The following is a 27,064-nucleotide window of genomic DNA, read 5'->3' as shown; positions in this document are numbered from 1 at the left end:
ATTTAACTTTGCATGTACTTAGCTCTTTCAAAAGTATGCAGACAGAAAAATAAACTTGCAAGTATGTAATTTTTTTCATTTATTTTATTTAAAAATTAGCCTTTTACATAACATCAGTTATTCTTCAATAAAACTCCATGCAGAGAGAGATAAAAAGTTACAACATAATCTAAATAAATACTTTAAACTTTTTATAAATATTTTTAATCGCTCACTGTCAGTGGTGGCATATTCAATACTTCCCTGATATCATTTATATTCTGTTCCCATCTCTTTTCAAATGCATATCCATCAGAAACTTTGCTTTAAACCCACATTCAGTGGCCCATGGATGTTTCAAGTATTTCTGGAAATTTCTGAAGAAGAAATACAACTGGATTGAATTATATATGTAACAATTAACTGTAAAGGAAATTTCAATTTAATATAACTATACATATATTTTAGATTTTAGCACTTCATAGCAACTGAGGAATTTACTTAAAAAGGAAATCTTTTTAACAATCACTACTGTAAAAAAATGTTGCTACAAGGAAAAATTCTAAAACAAACTGCTCAGAAACTTTCACAACTAAACAGCCATGAAAGACAAATTAAGAATGCAATTTCATTTCACTCTTTTTTTTTTTTTTTTTTTCTTTTTCCATAAAGAAATCAGCTTTTGTAATAAAATAAAAGTCTACATAAACTTCCCATTGGTAAATTATCAAAGGCAAGTTCCAAATGGTTCATGTGTCGGTGGAGTCTATAAGCTAATACTAGATGTAGCACTACAATGGATACTGCAAGTGATGGATAATTTAACAGAGAGGTACAACAAAATGGTTTCCAACAGTCTGCAAGCTAAATTTAAATGGAGCTGCTAGAATGGTTGCTATAAAGCCTACTGGGAGTAAAATATCCATGCAATTTTCTTTGAAGGAAATTTAAGATGAAATGACATCAGCAGCAGTAAATTTATCAGGATTTTTTTTCTCCTTTCTGTTAAAAAGAAAAGGTCTCATTGCACTAATCATTAATTATAGGGTACTGTACATTAATACAATGGAGAGTTGAATATTTATCACATCACACCTGTTCCCTCATGTGGCTTAAGAATTATATCTATTACTGATTCTATAATAGACATTTTGAAGTTCAGAGAACAAAATTCAAATTTCCTGTATCATTATTCTGATACATCATTCTAAGAACTTTTGTTTGTTTTTTAAACATTTTACAGGATACTGAAGACTCTGACTAAATCTTAGACTCCATGAATATTTTCATCAACATATATGTAGAAGACAATTTAAATGTAGCACAGGAGGTCAGGTAAAAAAATATTTTCACCAAGATATTAAAAGAACCAGAAGTTACATTTCTTAATGCTGTCTGAACTCATACTCCATTTTAAACTAAACCACATAAAAAAAATGTGTAATTTCCATTTTGTAATAAAAATTTTCTGATATTCTAAATGTGGGAAATTCTGAGCTTTTGAAAAGTGTAACATTATCAGAAATAAGTGAAGTAACAGACCAAACTTGAAATATGTTGTAAAGATGATCAGTTGTAACAGCCAAAGCAATCCTGTTATGAAGCTGTTTCATCTGAAGATGCATGCAGAACTTACACACATTTGGATATTTAAATTATAAAATTATAGTTTACATAAAGATCCTCAATTGTTGTGGATCAAAGGTTAATGTTCAAATTTTTACAGCTACAGTTTGAATTCTTTTAAAGTCATTACAGAATTTTTCTAGCATATTTTACAGCCCTGAATCATAATTTCTGTATATCAATTGAGATTTTCCTACCCAAACACAAAATATGCTGGTGTTTCCTAGCCATTATTTCTGAATAAGAACTACAGAATTTATGTAGAAAAGATAGAAATCTTGGAAAATTTATATGTGAAGAAATTTGACATCAGTAATACAATCAGATTTCAATTCTAAAGATGATATTTGGCTAGTCTTAACAGTCCACAGCATATTGCAACTTAGCTTGGAACCTTCTTCACTTTCTTCTTTAATCATCAAAACAATGAAAGGCAAATTCTGTACTATTAAGTGCAAACACAGTTTCATTCAGAACTGATGGGGATGGCACATACTTGTATATGGCAGTTTACTGAATCATTTTCAACAGCTTGATCAGTATAGTGGTTAGCATTAACAGCTGCTGCATCATTCATTGGGCTTGGATTTTAATCCTGGAGAAAGGGTGGCTGTTTGTAAATATATAGTGTCTGTGCGATTTGGGGGCACTTACAACACTTAGCAAGCCAAAAGTCCTTGCAGGGGGTTTGATAGTAGGGGAAGAGGCATGGGGAGATTCTTGGGCCCCTCCATCAACTAGGATGAAGCTGGGCAGCACCATACTATAACCTACATGGTGCTCAAAGCCCCTGCTAATGATGAATGCATGCATCTGCTCCTTGGCATAATAGAATTTGTGGACTTCTTCTAATTAGGTCAGACATGTGCAATAAACTACAACTACTCATTTCTGCGTTAATTCAGTAAGGACAAGTGGCTAAAATAAATCCCCACTGCTGAATTCTGCTAGTAATCAAAGTAACTATCTTTTCTGAGTTATTAAATTAAACTGTAAGTGGCTTCTGCTCATATGAAAATTGAAAGGTGCACCAAATATATGGTTTTGAAAACAAGTCAAATTCAAATATTAATGTTAACATTTACCTGTCAATATTATAACTTCTTTCAGCATATCAGAGATTTTTGCTGAAAATGTAATATTTGCTGACGTACAAGACAAATTAAGGCAATCCAGCAGTATGGTGACATTATAGGCCAAATGAATCCTTCTTTAGGTGAAAATGATTTAAAACCAATGAATAATGAAAGAAGTCTGAGAATCATAAATGCTTATTCAGGACTTCTGCTCTACAGTCAAAATGAAACTTTTCTGACAAAACACATATAATGATTTGTTTTGCTGCATTGGAAAAAAACTTGGCATAATAAATAATTAAACCTAAATACTGCACTTAGCCTTCAGAAAAAGTACTAAATTTGCAGGGAATTTGGAAATTTCTGCTACAGCAGCCAATATTTCTTGCTTTTGGGTAAGTTTAAATTGCTTTAATCCAGTTTGTTATCTAAAATATTATGATCTGTTAAAAAAATACATGTCTCAGCTTTTAATTTTAATCCTCTTTCTTTGAGATATATGTTTCAATATTTTCATTTGATCCATAATATATTTTAGTCCTCTTTCTTTGAGATATATGTTTCAATATTTTCATTTGATCCATAATATATATATATATACAATATTAATACATCGGTTAAAATTCACTCTACAGAACCCCTTGGTGAAGAGTTTCTTTTTTGAAGCCAAGATCAGAGCCACGAAGGGTCGGCACCACTTCCACCCACTGCACAAAACCAAAACAAAAAAATCAAACACTTACACAAACTCGGTGTCCATGTACACATCGATCTATTTTAACTTAAAAAAACACCAGAGAATTGCACAAACTAGGCACTGCTTTAACTTTGTCCATATACACATCAACATATTTTAATTTTAAAAAAATCAGAAAATTGCACAATGCAGGCATTGTGCACTGCCTTAACTTTGTCCATGTACACATCAATCTATTTTCACTTAACAAAATCAGGAAGCTAAAACAAACTATCATTTTAACCAGAAAAATATTGGCGCTATCTTAACACACAGAGAAGAACAAATAACCAAAAATAAACAAACAGAGAGGAATAAATAACCAAAAATACATATTTCCTAACACAATAACACTAAACAACAAATCTTTCAACAAAATTTAACATACAGAGACGAATAAATAAATGAAACGTCAATTTTATAACATACCTTATTTTTCTCGTACATATGTTTAGGCTTCCCACAACCATCTCCTCCACAAAAGCAATTAAATTTTTCGTCATTTCGGCTCATTCATATCTATCAGCAATTAAACCAGCTTTCATGCAAAAATCAAATGTCTTTTGTCCATCATCCAACCGATACAATAGTAGCAAGCAAAATAATAACACGCTCCAAATACAAGACCATACCACGCATGTGCAAACAAACACAGCAATTCAAAAGAATGTTAACAACCCAAAACCCGGGTCCATACAAAAGGGTTACTATCCCAAGTAGCACAGCAACTGGTCGCAGATGTTGTTGCAAAAATGTTGCAATATGTCGTTTTCAAGACACCCAGATGTCCGCAAAACTCCACTGTTCTGCAACTGTTGCAAAGACGTGTTTACATCTTTGCAGATAAGGTTTATGTTGAATAGAAATTGTTATTGCGTCTTTCTCACGTTATATTTTGGTTGTGAAAGCATTGTATCATGTCTTAATGACGCCTAAATGTTCGCAGAGTTCAACCTTTTTGCAACAGTTGTGAAAATATAGTTATGACGTCCTTGTGTTACATGTTGATTTATGCAGAAAAATAAGCTTAATAATTAATGTATTTTTCTTCTTTTTTTAAAAATTTTGTATTCCTTTTAAAATTTTGTATATTTTGTATTTTTCTAAAGTTTAAATATTTTATCATTACCTGAAAACCAGAAGATCATACAATTTTTTCTCTTTAGACTAGATATGTATAATTAATAATAGCATTAATTATTTTCAGTACTTTAAACTATATTTTTAAATAGCTTAAATTCTAAGTCACAATTATTTTAGATTTCATCATTTTTTTCCCTTAATCCTTTAGTATGTAAATGGGAGTAAATATGAAAGTGGCTATTATAAATATATAACAATAATCGTAGGTTTTAAGTAAATAAAACTCAATCAAACATAAATAAAAGTAAAGCTATATATGTGGGTAAAGAAAAGTGTGTTTCTGATTATCACATTTATTTCTGTTAAATCTGAGACGATGAAAATTGCCCCTGTCATGATAAATTAGGAAGTGGTTCTTAAGGTAACATGATCAGTATTTTATCTGAACTCAAGTATAAATTTATTCGGTTTTCACAGTAAAAAATATAACCCTTAACTTCTATATCTCCAAGATATGCATGAAAGACAGTAAAAGTAGTTAAAAAATGTGATAAAAAATATACCTAATCTAATAACTTCCCATATTCATATCTAAAATGAAATAATAACCTAACAAACAACATACATGACAGCACTATTTAAGAAAAAACATGAACTAGTTGTGTTTGAAAGTATAAATAGCAGAAGAAAGGTAACAGAACTAAAATTTCCAATTAATAAAAAAATATTTGTGTTTTTTAAATAGTAAGCAATTAAAAGTGCAATAATTATGGATTGCAGTATTTACTAGTAATGCTGATGTTTCTTAACACCATTTCTTTCGATCATATGTAAATGTATTTAGTTACTATTAGTTTCTACATTTTAGAATAGTGGTAGATTACAATGATCATTTCATGCACTTTTTATAATCAATAACTTTTCTTTTAATACTGTACAGAAATAATTTAAATAATATAGTATACGATAGTAAGCTAAAAGTAAGTTATGTAAAGTAAAGTAAGCTTTTCGTTAAAGTAAGCTCTTCATTAAATAGCACAAGATGAAACTCTTTGTTTTATTATAAATTTCTTTATTATCACATGCACATAAAATGTAAGTGAAAAAAATAGAATATGCTTAAATTTAATAAAGAATAAAACTTAATTTCCAACATTCATTTATTGAGATAATGTAATAGACATACTTAACAGCAACATTAAAAAAAACGCAAATTACACAGTGTTTGGAAGAATAGCTACCAAATGACAAGTAATAAAACTGCAATTTGCAATCAATAAAAAATATTTAGTGTTTTTTAATAGTACACACTTAAATATTGCATAGTTATAGATTAATATTTCATAGTAATCCTAATGTTTCCTTAAAGCTATTTTTTTTATCATATGCGGAAAGTCCGAGAACCAATCTGTTCGTTTAATATGAGTGATATAATCCATGTATCCAAATATTGCACTGCTGGATCACTGAAGATTGGAAAACACCACCATGTAAGTTTAATCACCAAAAACATAAAACACCAAAACAGAACACTATTTCACTGTGTGGACGATTTTAGCACGTTGCAGTGTAGAGCAGATATTCACACACAAAATAAGCAGAAATTCAGCATTACCACCATGATTTCTCCTCAATTCAAAATAAACTGCCATCATTATATTCTTTACCATCATTCTCTTACTGTATTGAAGCTCTCCAGTATTTAACTCCGACAGTGAATTACAAAACCGGGAAGACAATATTTCTGAAAATAAAACAGAGCCTAAAATTATTGCGCCGTTAACTAACTTGTTTGAATTTGGCAGCTTAGCCAAAGAGCGCAAGCCTCGAGCTCAGATGTTCGTTTATATAATCATCCAGTAAATAATATGTACATGGAATGTCAATCTCTCGAATAGCAGTTCAGTCTAAACTTTTCAGAGGTTTATAGTATGGCATTAAACTTTTCAACGATTCTTCTGATAATTTAATAGAATCTTTTTTAATGGCATATAAGAATTATTTCAACTGAATAGAATTATGAACAATGTTCACAAAAAAAATATTTATCGGGCTCGCTAAAACATTTGTAACATCAATATCACCAAATCCCGAGTGTACCGTATACTAGCATTTTTTTAAATTCATGGAGATGGACGAAAACGTAACAAATAGTTCATCAGAAGTTTTATAGGTAATGAATTTCATATTTTTGTTCACAGTTTCCCTAATTTTGATGTCAACATTTATTAGTAATTTATCAAAGACATTAATTTTGTCGTTTTCCATTAGAAGTGTTAATATTTCTTTCTCCTTTTCCATTAACTCTTTGTTTAACATGTGAACAACTTTAAGTTCCTCAAGATGCCTGTTGTTTTGAAGAGGCAAGTAGATGATATTTTCATGCTATGGAAACATTCAGCAGCTGAACTTAAAACTTTATTAACTTTTATTTCAGAAAATTTCCCCGATATGCATTTTACAATCAATACCAGAATTCAGTTTCTCGGTCTTTCAAAAAATTGCAGTTCTCTTCAGACTACAATCTATTGCTAACCACTGCCAACCAAGCAATAATCTTGACTTTTTTTCGTTCTGCTTCTCCTGACTGTCGGCGAGTTATCCATCAGATATATTGGACAGTTGTTAAATATGCATGGATATCCAACGTCTTTTAACATTGGATGTTTTCTCGGAATTCTTAAAATCGCCCCATTTATAACCGTGAATACATCTTCATGCACAATCATATCTTCGCGAAAATTGTACATTTTGCTGCATGCGGTAAAAATGTTTCATATTATGTCCACGTATTAATTCAAATAAATTCGTCCTTATTTCAAAAATAATAAATAAAGTCATATTTCAGCAGTAAAATAATTGCTAACATGAGATTTGCATTGATTTCGTAAATATGATTTTTTAAAATATATAAAATGCATAACTGAATAACTTACTTTATATATTAGTTTCATTTTTAAATATTTTGCTATAATATTTATAAAAAAATATTTTAAGTATTCATTATTTTAACAATAATTTAGCACGTATTTTTAGTACTAATTAAATTTAATAATTCAAGTATTTATATTAAATTTATATTTCATTAGATTAATCTACATTAGATTAATATAATTAGATGAAATAAAGTAATGAAACATTGAAAAATAAATCTTATGCGGACTTCAGATTCTTGAAAGGGCAGATTTAGTCTCTTTTCATTCTAAAAGTAACGCTGATGAACTATGAAAAAAATGCTAAAATGACCTTGTCTAAAAGCGGTCATATCATGATGTTTCAGTGATGTCAAAAAATTGCCAAGATGCAACGGCAAATATTTTGCATCTTTGCAACGTTGTAAAGACATCATAAAAGTTACTACAACCACTTTGCAACCTCTTGGACCAGTTTTACGAAGTTGTCGAGCTACTTGGGATTTCAAAAAAACCCAAAATTTTAATTTATCACAAAACCTTTGGTGATATTTGCAGAAATAATGACAAAAACTTAAAAAAAAAAAAAAAAAAAAAAAAAAAAAAAAAAAAAAAATTCCCCAAGGCTAGTTTCATCAACATTATCAACATTAGGGTTACCAAAAAACCTATTTCATGCAGCAGGCTTCCAGATTTCATGAACAACCAATACCATTTGACGATTTTTTCAGACAGAAACCAAGGGGTACCGTACAGTAAATTTCAACCAATACATCAGCAAACAAAAATTAAGTTAAAAACATTCCTTACAACTAAGAAGTCATTTCACATATTGGAGGTACTGAAGAAATTCTAATTGGCAATTTAGTATATTTATATAATCGAACAATGTACAGTATGTTAAGCTCCCTGTGATGCACATTATTTTCATTTATGTACCATTCAGCAATAATAAAAATGCTTTCTGAAAAAATGGATGGTACATTACACTGAAACTTTGCGCAGGGATCAAAACTCATAAAGAAAACTATCCAGTCAGACCTTCAATGACTAGTAGACTATCACCATCCAGTAAATTCAAACACAAGCTTGCCAAACTTTGCTTCACTTTTGATAAAAGACAGCATATCAAGGGTCCATTCTACAAAGGAATTTCATGCACATATTTCAAAAGCAATTGATGCTGATGCGACTATATTTATCATTAATGTCAAATTCTTGTTTCCCTTTGTCCTTTTAATGCAAGTCAAATGATTTGGGTGAAAACTTTCACTGGAATTACATCCAAATTTATTACAAACATTTATGAAACTTTTCATGCAAGTTCAGCATTTAAAGTGAATGACAAACCTAACTAACCTCTGGTCTCTATGGGACAATCAATGTAGCCTATCTTGGTTAATATCTATATGCAACATGTGAACAACTTTAAGTTCCTCAAGATGCCTGTTGTTTTGAAGAGGCAAGTAGATGATATTTTCATGCTATGGAAACATTCAGCAGCTGAACTTAAAACTTTATTAACTTTTATTTCAGAAAATTTCCCCGATATGCATTTTACAATCAATACCAGAATTCAGTTTCTCGGTCTTTCAAAAAATTGCAGTTCTCTTCAGACTACAATCTATTGCTAACCACTGCCAACCAAGCAATAATCTTGACTTTTTTTCATGTGCAGAAAACAGTTGCCTTTTATTTTTACTTGAAATGGGCCAAGCATTTCTGTTCCACATCACAGTTTTACAAAATTGAATAGATTTACATACTACAAATTTCTGAAAACAATAGGCATTCTCTATATTTTGTGGGAAAACAATGAACAAGCTTCTACAGTCATTTCTCAGAAAGTACAGTTACTACTGGAGCAAAGATAAAATGACAGTAAATTTACTAAAACTTTTTTCTACTACTTGATTATCCCAAGCACCTGCTCCATGTTTAAAAGACTTGGTTATAAACTTACTATTACTTAAACCCCATTCATCTGAAAATGTTAACATCAGATAGATAAGATGTCACCATACTATAAATACATATAATCCTGATTTGCAACAAAGACACGAGCACAGAAACCCAATATATCAACTCAACATCGAGCAAATTATCAATAAGAACTGCAGAACATAAAACAGAATTCTCCAAGCTTCCCGTTCATCAATGAAAATAGCATATCTTTAGACAAATACTTTGCCAAGCATCCAAACTCAATAACTGAATGTAGTGGTGCATAACCTGGAGAGATTATAAGCATCAGATACATGTTAATTACATGAAAGTTACAATTGAATTCACACAAAAATTACATACAATCAGAAATTTGAAACAACACCAGAATTAAAAGACGTAATAAAATGGTGAAAGCAAAAATAAGATGAAGTTGTTTATAATTTAGATAATGATATCAAATATGCAGCAGGTGATGCATTACAATATACAGCACTAAAATACAAAGCTACTACATCAAAATAAACTAAGTACAAGCAATTAAGTCCGTTTGTGTAGTCATTATGTTTCAATACACCAATTCCTTGAGATGGCTCCACAGAAAAAATCCAACACTGTGAAATCTGGCAATTGTGATGCCCACAGAACAGACCCCCCGCCCACATCCAATCTAGTGGCAAGGGTATTCCATCATCCAGCCAAACACGTACAGCAGCTATAAAATGCAGCAGAGCTCCATCATGCTAGAACCGTCGGCAATATGACGTCATACTTTTCTTTTAGGTTTATGTTGAAAACTATGGATCGCACAGGTACAGTTCTTTGTGCATTTTTTATGTAATCAGAACAGGAATATGGCTGTACAGAGTTTGGGTGCTATTTATGGGACACCTGTATATTAAATATATATGCAGAAGAGACAATTGCTCACACCTCAACTGGAGATATCCTTCATAACAAGCAACATAAAGGCTCTGGACAGAAAATATCCTGAATGCTCTAGAATAAATCTGCAATGCCTGATGATAAACTAGATCTAGTTTTAACAAAACTGAAGCCATGTACACCACTCTGATAAGAAAATATATTATTTTTTTCCAAAAAACAGCCTACGTGGCTGTTTGCCATGTTTTGCTCTTCAACTACCAGAACCCTCCTTTCCAATGACATGGGTCTCTATGAACAGCAAACACATAGATCAGGGGAGGCAAGCTCCTTGATAGCCGGAGCCATTTTTCAAAATTTGAAATTTTTCGCGAGCCGCAATTAAATATGTATTTAAAAGGTATGCAAAAAGGTATTAAATTTTTTTTTTACAGAAATTATATTTATTGAAAACATATAAATAAAAGTACAAAATATGTGTACTGAATTTAAATATTAAAAATTAAACACATTTATTTTACTTCTCTTGATAATTCTTTAAAATTTGGTGAATAATTGGTGACTGCACTTCTCAGTAATTCTTTGAGATGCTGGTTAGTTAATATTGATCTGATCGGTGTTTGGATTTCACGAATTTTAAAGTGGAATAAAATAATTCACATAAGTACGTTGTTCCGAATATTGAAATAATTCAACAAGCAGCTTTTTTTAATTCAGGATACTTTGATTTTGGTACAAATTTCCAAAATGCAGTAATTGGCTTCAACTTATATTTTAATTGTAGAGCTTGATCTTCTTGCATCTCTATTAATTCTAATTCGCCAAATGCTTTTTGGGTCATAATTATATTGGAAATGGAAAACTCACCTTGAATTATGTTAATTTCAAATAGATTCAGAAAAAAATCAAGAGATGCTTTAAAATATTTCAAGTCTTGAAATCTATTTTGGAATTCCCTCAATATTCCTTCTAGCTTTTTTATATACTCATTGATTTTTTCTTGTTTAATACTGGAAGAAATTTTTTTAATTCGAGGAAAATGACAAAATGTTTTATTTTTAATGTCCTTTTGAAAAAGTTGTAATTAGTTTGAAAACTAAATATACACTGTGAGAGGTCAGATATTATTTTATCTTTCCCCTGCAATTGTAAATTCAGTGTTTGCAAATGTTCCATGACATTAGTCAAAAAGATTAAATCTTGCAACCACTCGTCATCATCTAATTCTGAATAGGTTATTTCCTTTTCTTTTAGAAATGCAGTTATCGGATCAAACAAATCTACAAATCCATTTAATACGTTGTAGCTAATAATGGAAAATAAATTAATTTCATTTGGAAGTTCATCCTTTAATTCTTCAAGGAAATTTTTGAATTGTTGATGATTTTTTGCATTAGTGCGAATTGTAATTTATAATATGTAACACTGTTTTCATAACATCAGGATATTTTATATATTTTGTAACAAGATGTTCGCGGTGAATTATGCAGTGAATTGGTATGAATTGTGCAATTTAAGAATCATCTCTTAAAAGGCCAGTAAGAATGATTGTTTTACCTAGCATTGCCAGAGCTCCATCAGTTGCAATGCTTACAAGTTTATTAAAAGGTACATCAAAAGTTTTCATGGAATCTAATGCATTTTTAATATCGACACCGTGGGTTGACTCTTGAAGTGCTACTAAATCTAATAATTCTTCTTTAACAAAAAAGTCGGGTGAAACAAAACATATGAAAACTGCCAATTGCAGAAGATCTGCGATAATTTTCGATTCATCAAGGGCTAAACTGAACGCAATACAGTTCTTGAAATCATTTTTTAAATTATAATCAAGAGATGTATTAACTGCAGTTATGCATTATTCGGTTGTGTGTTTGTAGATGGGAATTTGTGAAACAACTTTGTGCAATGCTGCATTATTTGGATCTAAAGCTTTAAGTACATCTTCCAAGTTTTTATTAATAAACTCTCCCTCTCCATACGGGCATGAGCAATATTCCAGGCAATAACAAAACTGGCTTCAGCCATATTATTAGTTTGATTGCTAAAGGTCATCAAAATTTACTGTTGTGTATTTAAATTTGATTTTAAAGAAGCAAGTTTATCTGATCTTAATTTGGAATTTGGTGGATACTGATTAGAAAACTCAGGATGATTGATTTCGTAATGTCAACATAAATTGCTAGCTTTATAATTTTTGACCGTAGAATTATAAATAACACATAATGCTTTTCCGTTATTCTCCTCCCACTCATTATTAAAACTTCTATTTTCTTGCTCATATTTTCTTTTTTTTATTTTCGTTCTCTGCAGTCATATTTTTAAAAGAACTGTAATTAAATAAAGAAATTTAGAAAATACAAGTTTTGTGTTATTAAAACAATCACGAAATACTACGAAAAAAATTACGAAATCACGATTACATACTACGAAACAAATTATAGTTAACTTACCAAAATTTTCAGATTACAAATTATATCCGTAGCAAGAGTGATACAAATTGTTTCCTCCAGTGCACAATGTCAACTGTCCGTTGCAATGAAAGTTTACAAATTCAAAATCAGTCTAGAGTCGGTTGATTACATAGATCATAGATTGACAAAGAATATTTATTTTTCATACATGTTCTTTGGCCTTGCCTCCCATATGTTTCTCAAAATTCACAAGGTAGTCGAAGGGGAAGAAAATTCGATGAACGGAACTGTTACACCACTGTTTATGTTCGTTCGCACAGGTTTTGATGAGTCCTATCATTCTTAACTTGGACGGAAATGAAATTTGTTACAACGTTGCACTTAGTCTTTCATATTTGTTGTCAGTAATTTAAAACACATTTTGAAACATATATGGAACAATAATAATTTTTTAAAACAATAATTTTTTAATAACACAAAAATGAAAAGGGAACTTGGGTACATTTATCGAGAGCCACAAATAAAAATTTCAAAGAGCCACAGGTTGTCTACCCCTGACATAGACAGTTTTCTCACCACTCAGAGCTAGATACAAGGGCCATAATAGCATCTCATGATGAGCCCCAACCTTTGAAGAGGAAAACTGCAAGGGGAAAAGTACAGCTAAATGTGGTAGAGAAGAGAAGGGGAACAGGAAAAGGGGAAATATCAGTGGGGCTCCAGGATTGTGACATCCATCTCTCATAGGTGATGATCCCCTGAAGAGCTAGAGTGCACATCAGGATTGTTATACCCACACTCACAAAGAATGAGCTCCCGAGGGAAATAACTGAATAGGACAAGAAAAAAATCTTCGCTAAACACTGGCCTAAAAACAGCCTCAAAAATAGAGAAATGCTCTTAAAATCACAACCAAATTGTATTGTAAGAGACATTCCCTTCAATCTTCCGTACATCTGGATGCCAATTCGAATTTCAGAAAGCAATTAAAAGAAGACAAATGTTATGAAGCCAACTATTCTAGCTCTACCTGACGAAGCAGATGAGTCACCTACAAAAGTTCCTGCTATTTTATTTATGTTTAAATGTTGTTCCCATGTAGAGAAATTTATCTCATTTTTAACTTCCTTTTAATTGCATGTGCCAGTTAATCTTTAAACTGCCCTAGAATTCTATGGCATACATAAACATAACTCGTGGACAAAGAAGCTTCTTTCTGAATTTACTGTCCCCCTTTATGAGAATGATTTTTATTGTTAATGCCATCCATTAAATGATAATGCAAATTAACATTGCAAAATCTGAAAACTATTTCAGAAAGCCGCAAACAAAAATGCCATGTCCTTGTTAAAGGCAAGATAATCCCTCACAAATATTTTATGTGGAATGTAATGAAGGCTGCCACTTGACATAATAAAAATGAAAAAACTTCTTGCTACTTACTTGGCAGCCATTCCAATAAATAAAAGTGGATATCCACTTACCACTTATTACCAATATGAGTTAGAAGATGCTCTATTATTTTATGGCATAATGCATGTAACAAATTAATATGCACTTAAAATGCAGATTTGTAAACCATATAAGACATACTTTACTGAAACATAATTACTACTTGAAATGTGTGCCCTTAAGGAAACTGCCTGCAGTCATTTACACCAGCTCAACATTAGCACAATCCATAAATTAAAAACATGTCACAAAGTTAATGAAGATTTATATAAATGATGTACCTTAATAACTTTCACAATACAATTATGCCATAAAATCCTTTCATCAGTACAGAAATTACAAACAAATCAACTTTCACAATGACAAAAAACAATCAATATTAACAATCACATCTCTCTGGTAGCCCACTTTATTGGAATGAAATGCACGCACATTGTTGTATTACACAGAAAAAAAAAATTAATGCTTTAATGGGTTAACTAAGGTAACAGAAGAATGAACTTTAAAAAATGCAGGGCTTTCTTTAATACCAAAAAAAAAAAAAAAAAAAAAAAAGTACTAAACAACACAAGTACAAAACAGACTAGACTAAATGCATAACTTTTAGAAAAATGTTTTAAAGTAAACTATTCAGGAATTTTATGCTGCTCAACAATACTGCAATCAGAAGTACAAACCTCATAACATATTAATCTTCACAACAAGATACAAGCTCAGATGCAATGAAATATACATTTTGTAAAAGAACTTGATTTTAATTAAATCTTACACATTGGTATAGAAGAAAGTAAATCACTTACTGAGTTTTGAATTGTGATGCTCCAAAAATGACAGCAGCAGTACACATAGCGATGCCCTTTTATATTGCTTCAACTATTTTACAGTAACTTCACCTAACATATTTGTTGCCATGCCAAGAACAGTGTGCTGTAAATTATGCACTTCTCGATATCATTGTGCAAGTTCTGCATCATCAATGAATTGTGCAAGCCTTCTTAAGTTCTAAATAAAGAAAAAATAATATAAATAAAACAGGAGCAAAACATGAAAGGAAACAAAAAATAAAAAAGCATAGTCCTACAAGTTTCTTCTAATTAGGTAGCATTTTTTAAATATAAAAATCATAGAATGGTCTTGCTATAAACAGTTGTAAGGGATCAAAGCTACATATAACACAATCAATGTACTTTTATATTCTGTAGTTTTACTTTTCATCAACCTTACCCTACGTATATTTTTGTTAGGCAATCTACAGCTTGGTGTAAAAGTCTAGTAAAATCTTATTAAGAAGCAGCTAAAGTATCAGTTTAAAAAATACACATAATCTAAACACAGTAAACTATATCCATTTATAGAAACTTCAGAAAGGGATTCAGAATGTTTTTACAGATTTAAAATATAAGCACTACTTTAAAATAATGGCAAAAAATAGCTTTGAAGAAACAAAAGTGGCCACCAAATATTGACATGCCTTGGCTCAATCTTTAATAGTAATTTGGAAAATTGAAACCGGTTGCATGCTTGAACCTAGAAATAAAATAATCCATTAAATGAGATTCTGTAACAACAAACAAAACTTTTATTAAACTTAACAATAAGGTAATGTAGAGCAAGAGAAACAAAAAGGAATGGCAGTCTGAAGCTCTATGCAACACACAGTAAAACCAGTACTGGGATTTCTGAAATAGTAGCAATACAGCCATAATAGCAGGGCTATTTGTAATAACAGTAAACAGCTTTATCGTGCAGCTAAAATTATCAGCAATAAGAAATTCAAACACAGATCTCAGACAGCATTCCACTATTAGGAATCCCATGCAGCATTCCATCATCACTCCCAACCTCAAGAATTGAATTCTTGACACTTAGGCAAGAGAATCAACTTGTTTATGGAGCACTAGAGCATGGGATCAGAAGTCCGAATTTTAGTCAGTGTGGCAAATCCATTTGGTCCTGAATATACCTTTACTATTCTTCCCAATGGCCATGTAGCAAGAGAAGTTTAACCTGTTAATAGAACAATAGCCAACTTCCAGATCTGGCTGATCCCTTGTACATTTTGATCTAGACTGCTAGGTATGTAGGTGCCCACAGCACCATTTCTACCAGAATCCCTGCTTCAATTTTGCAGCAGATTCCACCTGGAGGAAGGTCTTGAAGACTGGTACAGCTATATTTCGAAACACCTGTAATAGTTTCTCCTACAAGGTTAGATACAAGGTTAGATGCACTAACTCCTCATTTGAGGAGTTTAGATGCACTAACTAGTCATTTGAGGAGTTAGTGCATCTAAACTTGATGTCTCAAGTCATGGGAATTAAGAGGTTTAGAATTTAAAATAGCCTCTACTTCTGCAAGTAAAGTAACCAACTCTTCAAATGTGAGTACAGTCTCTTCTGACATGAAACTTTACAGATTTAGTTCCACCTTTCCCATGTATCACTGAAGTACTGAGAGGTATAAGGAACAGTATGCCACTAAGTGGAAAACTTAACCAAAAAACATAATAAAAACCACTGAGCACTTCTGGTTTATTTTATTCTCTTAAAGCAGTTTCTGCTATTTCCAATGAATATTTGTCACCATTCTATTTTGGTTTGATGGAATCACCATTTTTATCATGAAAAATCACAATTTTTCATCTGGAACAGGAGTTGAAATTGCTTCCCATTAAATGGTTTGAAAACAAACCACAAATCTCTTTCAAGAATGAAATGGAAAAAAAAAAAAAAAAAAAATGATTGCACATTTGCAGAAAAACTGTAAAGCAGTAAATAATTATTATAAAATAAATTGTAAATTTAAAAAAAAATTTAACTCATCTTGATAACATCTTAATAATTTATTTTACTATGAATTTATATGACTGTAGATTTTATTTATGAATTATCCTTTGCATACATCTCTGTAGCTGAAAGATATATTTATTATTAAAAAACAGAGCAGCCCTTGTTACACTACATAAAACTGAGGAAGCTACTAAACTATTTACAGCAAAAATTAAAAGAGATTAATAGCAGAAAGTAGAAAGCATGTTTCAACCAATAACTTTTAAATAGAAATATGCAGAGAGAGGCAAGACCATTTACAACAGAAAATAATTTGGTATACCAAATTAATTCAAATTACATTGTAAGGTTTTAATAACAAATTGCTATGCTTTGTTAATAGATCTGTTGAAACAATACAGAAAATTCCAAAAATCAATATTTCCATAATAGGTCTATTTGTTAACTTAGTATTTCATAATCTACGTGTTCTTCATATATTGTCAGACACATAACACTTGCAAGAAAAGAAAAATGTAGGAAACACTGAAAATAAAATTATGTTCTACTAACCAGAGTATAATTAAAGCTATTGTGTATACTTGCATTGTCTTTTTGAAAACTCAAATAGCATGTCCTAAAGTACCTTCAGGCAGTCTTTGAAGAAATGGAAAATCTAAGGTAATTCTTGGTTAGAGTTCTTGGTTTTTCCTTGTGCAAGATTAAAAAAAAAAAAAAAAAAAAAAAAAAAAACACACACAAAGAAATCAGTCAAGAAGTTTTAAATATTCATATACAATTTCTGCCTGCAAAAACTAAGAAGTGTGACTATTCTTTGATGAATAATCAGAAAAGATTTTGGAGAATTATTATATGCTTAAATTATTTTATGTAACCTTCTTTTATATACCCTTTAGAGCCCAAAAGTACTAAATAAAAATCTGTTCAGAATTTAGTTTACTGTAATTTAACATATTGCAGTAACTGCACTACTAATTGTTAGTAAGCTGTTTCTTGGCTTTAATGTTTGAATTAACACTGATTTATGAAATGAAACTTTTAGTTTCTCTCGGAAAGAAAGTTAGCCTTTCTTAACGATTTAGAACAAAAATAGCAATGGAAACATGAGATTAACTTGGGTCTACTAATTTTTTATAGAATGCAGTAATATAAGCTGTTTGTAACACAAGAACTATCACAATATTCCTTTTATCATGAAAAGTATGTAATGTATTAATGCTAAGATACAGTAATACAAATTAACCTTGATATTACTTATATGCAAGACATTTCTTTACGGCCCTCCATAGTGAGTCTGTAAACGATTCACACATGAGGTTCCCTATAATAATCTGATAATACAGATAGGGACCACCTAACATAGCAACAAGAAATGTTTTAGTGGAATCACTCACTGCATTCATAACTCAAAGATCTGGGAGGAAGGAAAATCAATATACGAATGCAAAAAATACATTAAGTCATGTTGCAATCCTACTTTTCAGAAACATTGTGGCATATATCCACTGGCTGTTTGCAATTTTCAGTTTCATGATTTCTAAGAAAATTATTTGCTACTATCCTGAAAGTATTTCAGGCTCTCTTTTCAGCACCACATAATGTACAACTGAATTGTATGTTTTTTAAAACTTTTAAAATGGCTGTTATTAGTTTAAAATCTTGAATATTTACAGACTAAAAATATTTCTTCTGTACTTAAATATGTGAACTTGTCTTTGACATGAAGAATTAATCTGCCATTACAGTCCATGACACTGATGAAGTTTTCAGAAGTCCTTATTTAATCTTCAAAGGTCATAACATGATCAAATTGTGGTCAACAAGATCATACTTGCAACACTCTAGAATCCAGATTCCAGTGATGTCCTTAGTGGCCATTCTCTCTTGAAATGTGTTGTTCAGACTCAGCTATACCATTCATATATGAAATAATAATTGGCATAACCTAGCTAAGTCCAGCCAAGCACTAATCTTGTATACATAAATCACAAAATTATATATAAAGAAATAATTTCTGAAATTCTAGAAACGAGAGCCAAAGAACAAATTTTGCGATTAGATTTCAATTCAGAATGAACTAAACATTCAGCTATTTTGGTTTCTGAATATTGTTTTATTTTTTTAATTTTTATATTACTTATTTTTGCCAGTATACCTTGGCAATTGTAGAAAAAAATCTCTAAAATTTAAACCAATATAATAAAATATGAAAAATAACTGCAAACATTTTAAGATAATTGACCTAAAGCAGCAATGATATATATTTTTTTTATTGCATGTAATCTTATTTAATGGAAAAATAAGAACAAGGCTATTTAAAGCTTTTGAAAACCATACTGCTGATAACATCAAATTTGCAAGCTTATACAAAAGTAAAAAATAACAGAATACGGTTAATGCAATTAACACACTGGATATCCTTAGACTTTAAAAACTGAAATTAACATAAAAAAATTACCATACGAATATCACAGAAGTTTAAAAAAAAAAAAAAAAAAAAAGAACTTACTACTACTACTTGAGAAGGCAGATTAATATAAATGATGTCTAAATAGTAATGTTGATAAAATTAGTATGGTATCACTAAAAACAATGTTTTTTAGCTAATTATAACCTCAAACCAAAACATTTCAGTTATATTTCCCACTTGAATAATTTAAATGAAAAATCTGATAAATCATTAATTAATACAGGCATGATAATCATAGCAGTAAAGCATAAATAAAATTAAAAATTTGCAATCTGAGACTTGAACTTCCTGCAACTGTCATTTAACATAGCTAATACACTGAAAAATACAAAAAAAAAAAAAAAAAAAAAAAGAAAAAAAAAAAAAAGAAAAAAATAGTGTCTCTCCTCATAATAACATTTACTGATGCAAATAAATTTAATATATAAAATAAATAATAATTACAAAGACTGAATTCTAAGAATTCAGATTTCCTGAAACTCAAATTAGCAGGAAATCACCCAAATATTTCGATTACCTTTTTTAATAAAAAGTCTAATAAATCTAATAATGCAAAAACTTTGCAATTTAATTAAAAGTAATAAATATGCACACATCTGGAATTGACATGCAGCATGAAAATTGTATTGCTTTTAGATTTTTGTATTTAGAATAGCTGTATAGCATATTATATAATTAAGCAGGGAGTGTACAGAAAAATGTGGGCAACAAAAGCATTTTGCTAATTATATGGAATGCATTTATATTTACAAAATAACTATTTCTCTTAATAAGGCAACATATTTTCAAAATACGATGAAACTATTATTTATGGAAACTACAGTTTAAATTAGATTAACAACGATGTTTCCATTAAAAAAATAAAAGTGGTATTAAGACATAGTTGTTTTTAAATAGCTACATTTGGTGCTATAATAAGCTCTGTATTGTTATAATTTGAAAACAATTTAAAGATTTTATCATGTTTAAAATGTGACTGGTTATAAAGGATAACATTTTTCTGACCTAAACAATAAAGCTCCGTTGATCTTTGGATTATGGTAACTTGGCGATTTTTTGGCGAAAATTTTGCGACCAAGTCTGCTACAGGAACCCTCTATTTTTTTTTTTTTTTTTAGCCGCCATTTTGTCACTTTTTCCAACAATCTACTAGCTGAATTACACTTATGCTAGAAATTTTATGTAACAAAACTGCTTAATCATGACAAATATTAACTGCAAAATTGGGAAAAAGTGCACAATCGCAAACTCCTTGTGCGTTTTTCAGAATAGTACATACACATAAACCATTTACACATCGACTTATTTTTACTTTAAAAAAATCCCAGAATTGCACAAAAATGGCATTGCACACACTCTTAACTTTATCCATCTACACTGCTATTTTCTCAAAAATTACAATAATTTGCATGAAAATGCAGGAAAATTTTTTGAATCTTTAAACTCGGTAAAAAGCCCATATATGAAATTACCTGATCGCAAAAAAGTATATACCCTTTCCAAGGATGAACATTTCCACGCATAAAATAAATAAAATATCCAAAAACTTTTACCTCTAAATTATCTATTATATTATAAACATCACCACAGAATTTTTACCGCAAACATTAAAAATAATTACAAATACTTAGTGTTAAATATTTAAATTATTTCCATACACGTTTACTTCAACTGAAACATATACCAAATTCCTACAAACATAAAATTCACAAAATAACTATCATTTAATTAAAATATCACTAAACCATGTACACGTCAACTTATTTTTACTTAAAAAAAATCCCAGAATTTCACAAAAATGGCATTGCGCACACTCTTCACTATATCCATGTACACTGCTTTTTTCTCATAAATTAGAAAAATTTCACGAAAATGCATGAAAATACTCAACGTATTCTACTCAAACGTATTCCAAAATACTACAAACATATAACTCACAAAATCATGATCATTAAATTAAAATATAATTAAATTAAAAAACACTACTTAAAATATAAATAAGCACATACATTAAATTAATAAAAATTAGATTACAATCCTAATTACTTTAAACTAAATTATTGCTAATAACAATTTTCCAATAATACCATATTAATTTATTTACTCCTTGCATTTAGAACAATGCATAAAAATAATATCCTCAAATGATTAAAAATACTAACTTACCTAATCTTCTTCAGAATCTTCATTACGTGGCACGCACATTTCCCTACAGAAAGAGTTCCAATCGGCTGCAGTACTAATTTCTAATACTAATTCTAGCTGACTGCTAATTTCTAAATCCCAAATCCAGTAGTCAACTGGCAGTCTATTCACCCAGTAATAAGAAATTAATAAAATTTCACCCATACTCAAACTACTTTCAGCAAACCACATACCCTTCTTTACACTCCGTTTCACAAAATGTCCATTTTCACCAGATTTCTTGCACCGTCATTCAAACTTATCTGTAATATCCTTTCTTTCACACAATCTCAACTTATTATTATTATCAGATAAACGCATTAAAAATTAAGAATTCACTTTACATAGCGCCATGCAATCCGAAAATTAATCAACACTATTTCACACAACACACAATGAAGCTTAATACAAAATACTATAGTACTGCAGATATTTTTCCAAATTTCCCCCCTTTTCCGATTAAAGAACTGTAATTCGTCCATTAATGTCACATGACATATCTCATGATCTCTCATTTAACTCACACAAAATAATGCGTAATCGGAACTGAATACTTCTCGCATTATTAACAAAGTCCTAGGTAATAACCTTTATCGCCTCCAAAATGTCGCCAAACTACCTGTTACTATACTCCAAAGATCAGCCTAAAGCCCTAACACAGTCGGATGCTGCTTATACTGGTTTTCTTCTGTTGGCATATCAGCAGAGGAGGGAGAAAGAATTAGATTCCAAGGAAGTTAAGCACAGTTAACATAGCAATTTTGCTCTTCCTTAATTTTCTAATTTGAAACAGCTTATCATTTTGTTCCCCATATTATCATTAATCTCATCAAAATTACAGTTTTAGTAAAATAGCATCTATTTTACTCTTCCCAAAACTATACAGCTATGAATCAGCAATCAGCCAATGGATTTTGAAATACTAAAATCCAGATTAAAAGTAGCTTTTTAAAAATTGTTCCAGAGATAAGATCATCCAAGAAATATTTTAATATAGAATCTGATGTGTGGGTGATTACAAGATCATGAGAGCATATGTCCTCAGATATTTCTAAAAATGCTTGGGATAACATAGAGCCAATTACCAAATTTCATGTGGATGAGAAAAGCCATGAACCTGAAGCTTTACAGATATCACAAGTAAGCTAAATTTTTCAAGCAATGGATTGTAAGAAGAAATGCTGAATGAAGATGATATAACTATGATATAACTAAAGTCTTACATTGCAATGACAGTTCCCAAGCCAATCAATTAACTGAATGGCGAATATCTATAGCACAGTTTTATACCCAGATAATATCGCCAGTTTGCCTTCCACTAACATTTTAATATCAAAATAAAGGGGGGAAAATCTTTCTTAATGTAGAATACTTTTTTCTTCAAGAAATGTTAATAAAGAATATTTTTAATTTCGTAATTTCTGCATGTCATCTTGTAGAGACATTAGGTATTTTGGAAGCAGGAGAGATGAAAAATGAGCAATGCACTTGCCGGGAATCAAACCACGGACCTAAGGAATATACGCCCAGGGTGCAGACCACTACACTACAAAGGCATGTTATGGCAGGAGAAATACCTTCGACTGAGGTTTTTAGGGGACCCAATCGCCAAATCCTGGGTGTGAAGAATCATCATTCACCACCTTTTTAGTTCAGGTGCCATTGTGGACATTAGGTACTTTTGGAAACAGAAGAGATGAAAAGTGAGCAATGCCCTCATTGGGAATCGAACCATAGACCTCTTGAATACGTACCCAGCATGCAGACCACTACACTAGGAAGGCATGTTAAGAAGGCGAGAGAAATACCTTATGATCTTGCTAGATTTAAACTGATAATTTAAAATCTGGAAGTTTACGAAATCCAAAATAATCAATGTATTGATGATTCTGGATCTTGGACTTTACAATATTAATTGAACCAAAGATTATGATATGCCTATGCAAATAAAACTGCACATACAATAAAGTCTTACTAAATACTGCACTTTATAAAACTGCATTTGAGAATATTTAGATGAAAGGTGAACACCTTATAGTAAATCTATTTTTTAGTTATGCTAGCAGAATACATATCATGGTATATTATTACCAATTAATTATGATTTGCAATATACCATTTACAGGTTTTTCATATTCTTAAATGATGACTTTGAACAAATACCTCCAATTATACAGTTTCTCAAATTGAACCAGATGATTTCATGAAAAAGCATTTCAACACAGTAGAGTTCTGTAAATATAAAATCTAACTCTTTGTGCAAATCATATAAAGCAAAATTTGTAGTTTTGCTGACAGTGTATATACCTTTATTCTTGTCATTTTTTTATCTCAAAGATCTAAGTACATATAAGATTTTAAAAAATTATGAAAGAAGCAGACAGAAAATGTCTAACAGCATGCACATGGAAATCACGAATTTCATCAACTACACTAAAAATTACATTTTCTAGTGAAAGTTTTACTTGAACAGGACTACAAATGATAATTGTTAAATACTTAGAATTTAAACAAATACATATTTTAAATATGGGATTTCAAATTTCTGTTAAATATTTAATTTTAAACTTTTAAATGGGTATAAAAATTATATGTAGTTGAAAATAAAATACCCTTGAATATAAGATCCTTCTTATATTTTAGGAAAATTTTAAGAAATAAAAATACAAGATGAATGTTTGATGATAGCAGAAGTGATTTAGATCAAGATGAAAGATAAGCTACTTTATTAAATATAATATTTTACTATAGAATAGAAATAAAACTTAGTGATTCAATATTATCTAGTTGTTTTCAGGCCATCCCAACTGTTGTAGGTACAGGCGTAAATTAAAATCACACTGCTAGATGTGCCTATTAAAAGACTATTACTATTTTAAGCAGTCAGTTACTATTCCTTGCTTATATTACCCGCTGATTTGGCATCTAAAGATTTAAACAGAGAAAATGAGATATTTACACGTCGAAACAAAAAGAATTTTCTACGTTTAGTGCAAATAAAACATATATTTATAACATTATTTTTAACACAAACAGGTTACCAGCTGTACTAGCATATCTTGCTAACAAAACTGCAAACAGGGTATCAGCTGGACTTGCATACCTCGCGAAATTCGAAACGACACACTTCGGGGAACGTTTCACACACGTTCACAAAAGCCGCTTTATTTACTAACAACATCACCATGTTAAATTTCAGTGTTGCCAAATGAAAATCGCACTATTTTAGTATTGCGCTTTCGACGGAATTAATGGCAGAGAAGAATCGAATAGCAACTGTATTTGATTTATGCAAAATATTCAGAAAGAAAATATTATGGACTATAATAACCGATAAGGTGACATTTCAAAATCGTCTTGACATGACTTTGAAGTTTCGTGTAATCCTATTCTCCTAGTGAATCTAAAAATACGGAAAAGACTATTGATTTCAAAGATTTTTGTAAAACAGTAGAAATAATTGCATGAAAGAAGGTGAAGCAATTTCAACTTTTAAAAAAAAAAAATGCATAACATGCAGAATTACAACAGGATTATCAGACTCAAGAATCAGGCCTACGGAACATGCTTGGCCATTTTACCGCCTTATGTGCGGATGAAGTGTAAATCAAAAATTCAGAATTCATTTATTAGTTGTTATTTTAAACATAGCGATAATTTGCTATCATTCTATCAAGAGTTATTCATACTTATAAGAGAATTCCACGTTTAGTCTGCCTACCCCTCCACCGTCACCAATAAGTCGACGAAATCCGCAGTGACTTTCGATAGCAGAAGTTCCGAAATTACATTTTGGGAACAGCTGGACTCGCTCTTCTTACTTTACCCAGCTAGAGAAATACAAAAGATCACCACAGCAAGTGTCACATTTCGAGGACAGACACTGAACTGATACAAAAGTATCGGTAAATTTTTATTAGGAGAACTACACAACGAGAATTATAAATTCGAAATATTTAAAGCCTTCCTAGTGAAAGTATTCCGAATAGTGAAAGACAGGATGAAACTGGAAGCTTAGTTGTTTAGTAGATACCAAATTAAGGTTGAAGAACTGACGGAATTTATATTAAGAAAAATTCGAGTTGTTAACTTATTGTATGGGAAAAGGCCCGATGCAGGGATAATACAAATTATATTGCTTAGGCTGTTACCTAAAATTCAGTTCTTCTTTGAGTTAAGAAACTCGAGCACGCTTCAGCGACTATTTTAGCTTGCAATAAAATTTGAAAGCAGGAGAGTTTCAGAAAGCTTGAGCTCATCAGGATATGGGCCAGAGGCTGAATGGACAGTTTCGAAGGCCTGTAGCACAAGGAAGCTGACTGTCGAACTGCAATCAGGGTCGTTCCTAGCGGGGGTGCAGCGCGTAAAAGTACGCGTGAGGTCAGACTTTTGCGATACCTTCCCTAAATATTTTAAATTCATTCTAAGGACCTTTTTACACAATTTGTCATATGCTATTACTTAGTGAGTATGAAATAACAATTTTATGAGCATTTTTTTTAATTGGGGGACGGCAATCTTAGGAAAATACGCGAGCAGCCAATGCCTAGGAACGGCGCTGACGGCGGTAGACTTTTTGATACAAACCAAAAACGAGAAAACAGGAGGAAGAAAGCAAAAAGATGGAACTAATTTAAACTAATAAGGGGTACTGAAAGTAAGAGGGGGCAGCTACTTCGGGGACAAGGAAATCCCTATGGAATTCAGTTGAATACGGTAGTAGTAAAAAAATTGGCTCTGCTTGTAATATAAATTTTGTTAAATAACATGCCAGCAGATGCATTATTGAACTCAGGGGCTCAACGTAGTTTCTTGACGGAGAATGATTTTCGGAACCATTTTAAGCGGTACAGAATGTTTCGGGTTGAAGGAACAAAATTTCTTGCCGCCCAAGGCAAACAGTGTACATATGGAGGAGTCAAATTATACATTTGAGCAAAAAATGAATAACCAGAAGTGGTTTTTTTCGTTGTGAAAAATCTGCAAGTTCCATTAATTTTCGGAATAGATTTTTTCAAAGCAGCGTGGCTAAAATTGATATTCAAGAAGCCATGGTACAGCTCGATATGAATGAAGTGGAGCAGGCAGAAACGAACCTTCCAGGTATCGAGCTGAATCACCTGAAGGCTGAGTAGAAACGCAATAGTTAGTAAGTCGTACTGCCAAATTATTTCATGGTGCTCCTATTTTAATCCAAACTGTAAATTACAGCACAGACACAGCAAATGCTCATTATAGAGCAAAGCCTTATCACTATGACAGAATCAAAGATGACATAATAGAAAAGGAAATCCAGGAAAGGTTAAAGAACAAGATAACAATTCTCATAAGTAGTCTTTATACTAACTAGTCTGGTAGTACCATGCCGTAAAAAGAAAAATCTCCCAACAGAGAACAATAAGGGATAACGTTTCCCAGTGGAATTATCGAAAATTACATAGCATTACTAAATATCTCGTTTATCAATTGCCCATAATCGAGGAAATAATTAGAAATATTTTGAAGTCAACGAAT

General features: G+C 31.0%; 1 long non-coding RNA gene across 9 annotated transcripts; it reads right to left on the bottom strand.

Annotated features, from left to right (window-relative positions):
* Positions 1-66: 66 nt before the first annotated feature.
* LOC118181338 (uncharacterized) lies at positions 67-24,786 on the bottom strand. 9 transcript variants are annotated; one of them, XR_015038387.1, is made up of 5 exons: positions 24,592-24,748; positions 17,449-17,586; positions 15,579-15,634; positions 14,908-15,109; positions 67-356 (listed from the first exon to the last, which is right to left on the bottom strand). It is a non-coding gene; the product is annotated as an uncharacterized LOC118181338 (long non-coding RNA). The 9 variants fall into 9 exon arrangements; XR_004756888.2 differs by lacking the exon at positions 15,579-15,634 and having other exon boundaries at positions 24,654-24,749; XR_015038389.1 differs by lacking the exon at positions 15,579-15,634 and having other exon boundaries at positions 17,482-17,586; positions 24,654-24,749.
* Positions 24,787-27,064: the final 2,278 nt, after the last annotated feature.

Source organism: Stegodyphus dumicola, chromosome X1 (assembly GCF_044657685.1).
Source record: "Stegodyphus dumicola isolate Sdum_Otavi_A_Nest chromosome X1, ASM4465768v1".
Taxonomy (NCBI): Eukaryota; Metazoa; Arthropoda; class Arachnida; order Araneae; family Eresidae; genus Stegodyphus; species Stegodyphus dumicola.
This window is presented reverse-complemented; position numbering and strand designations above follow the sequence as displayed.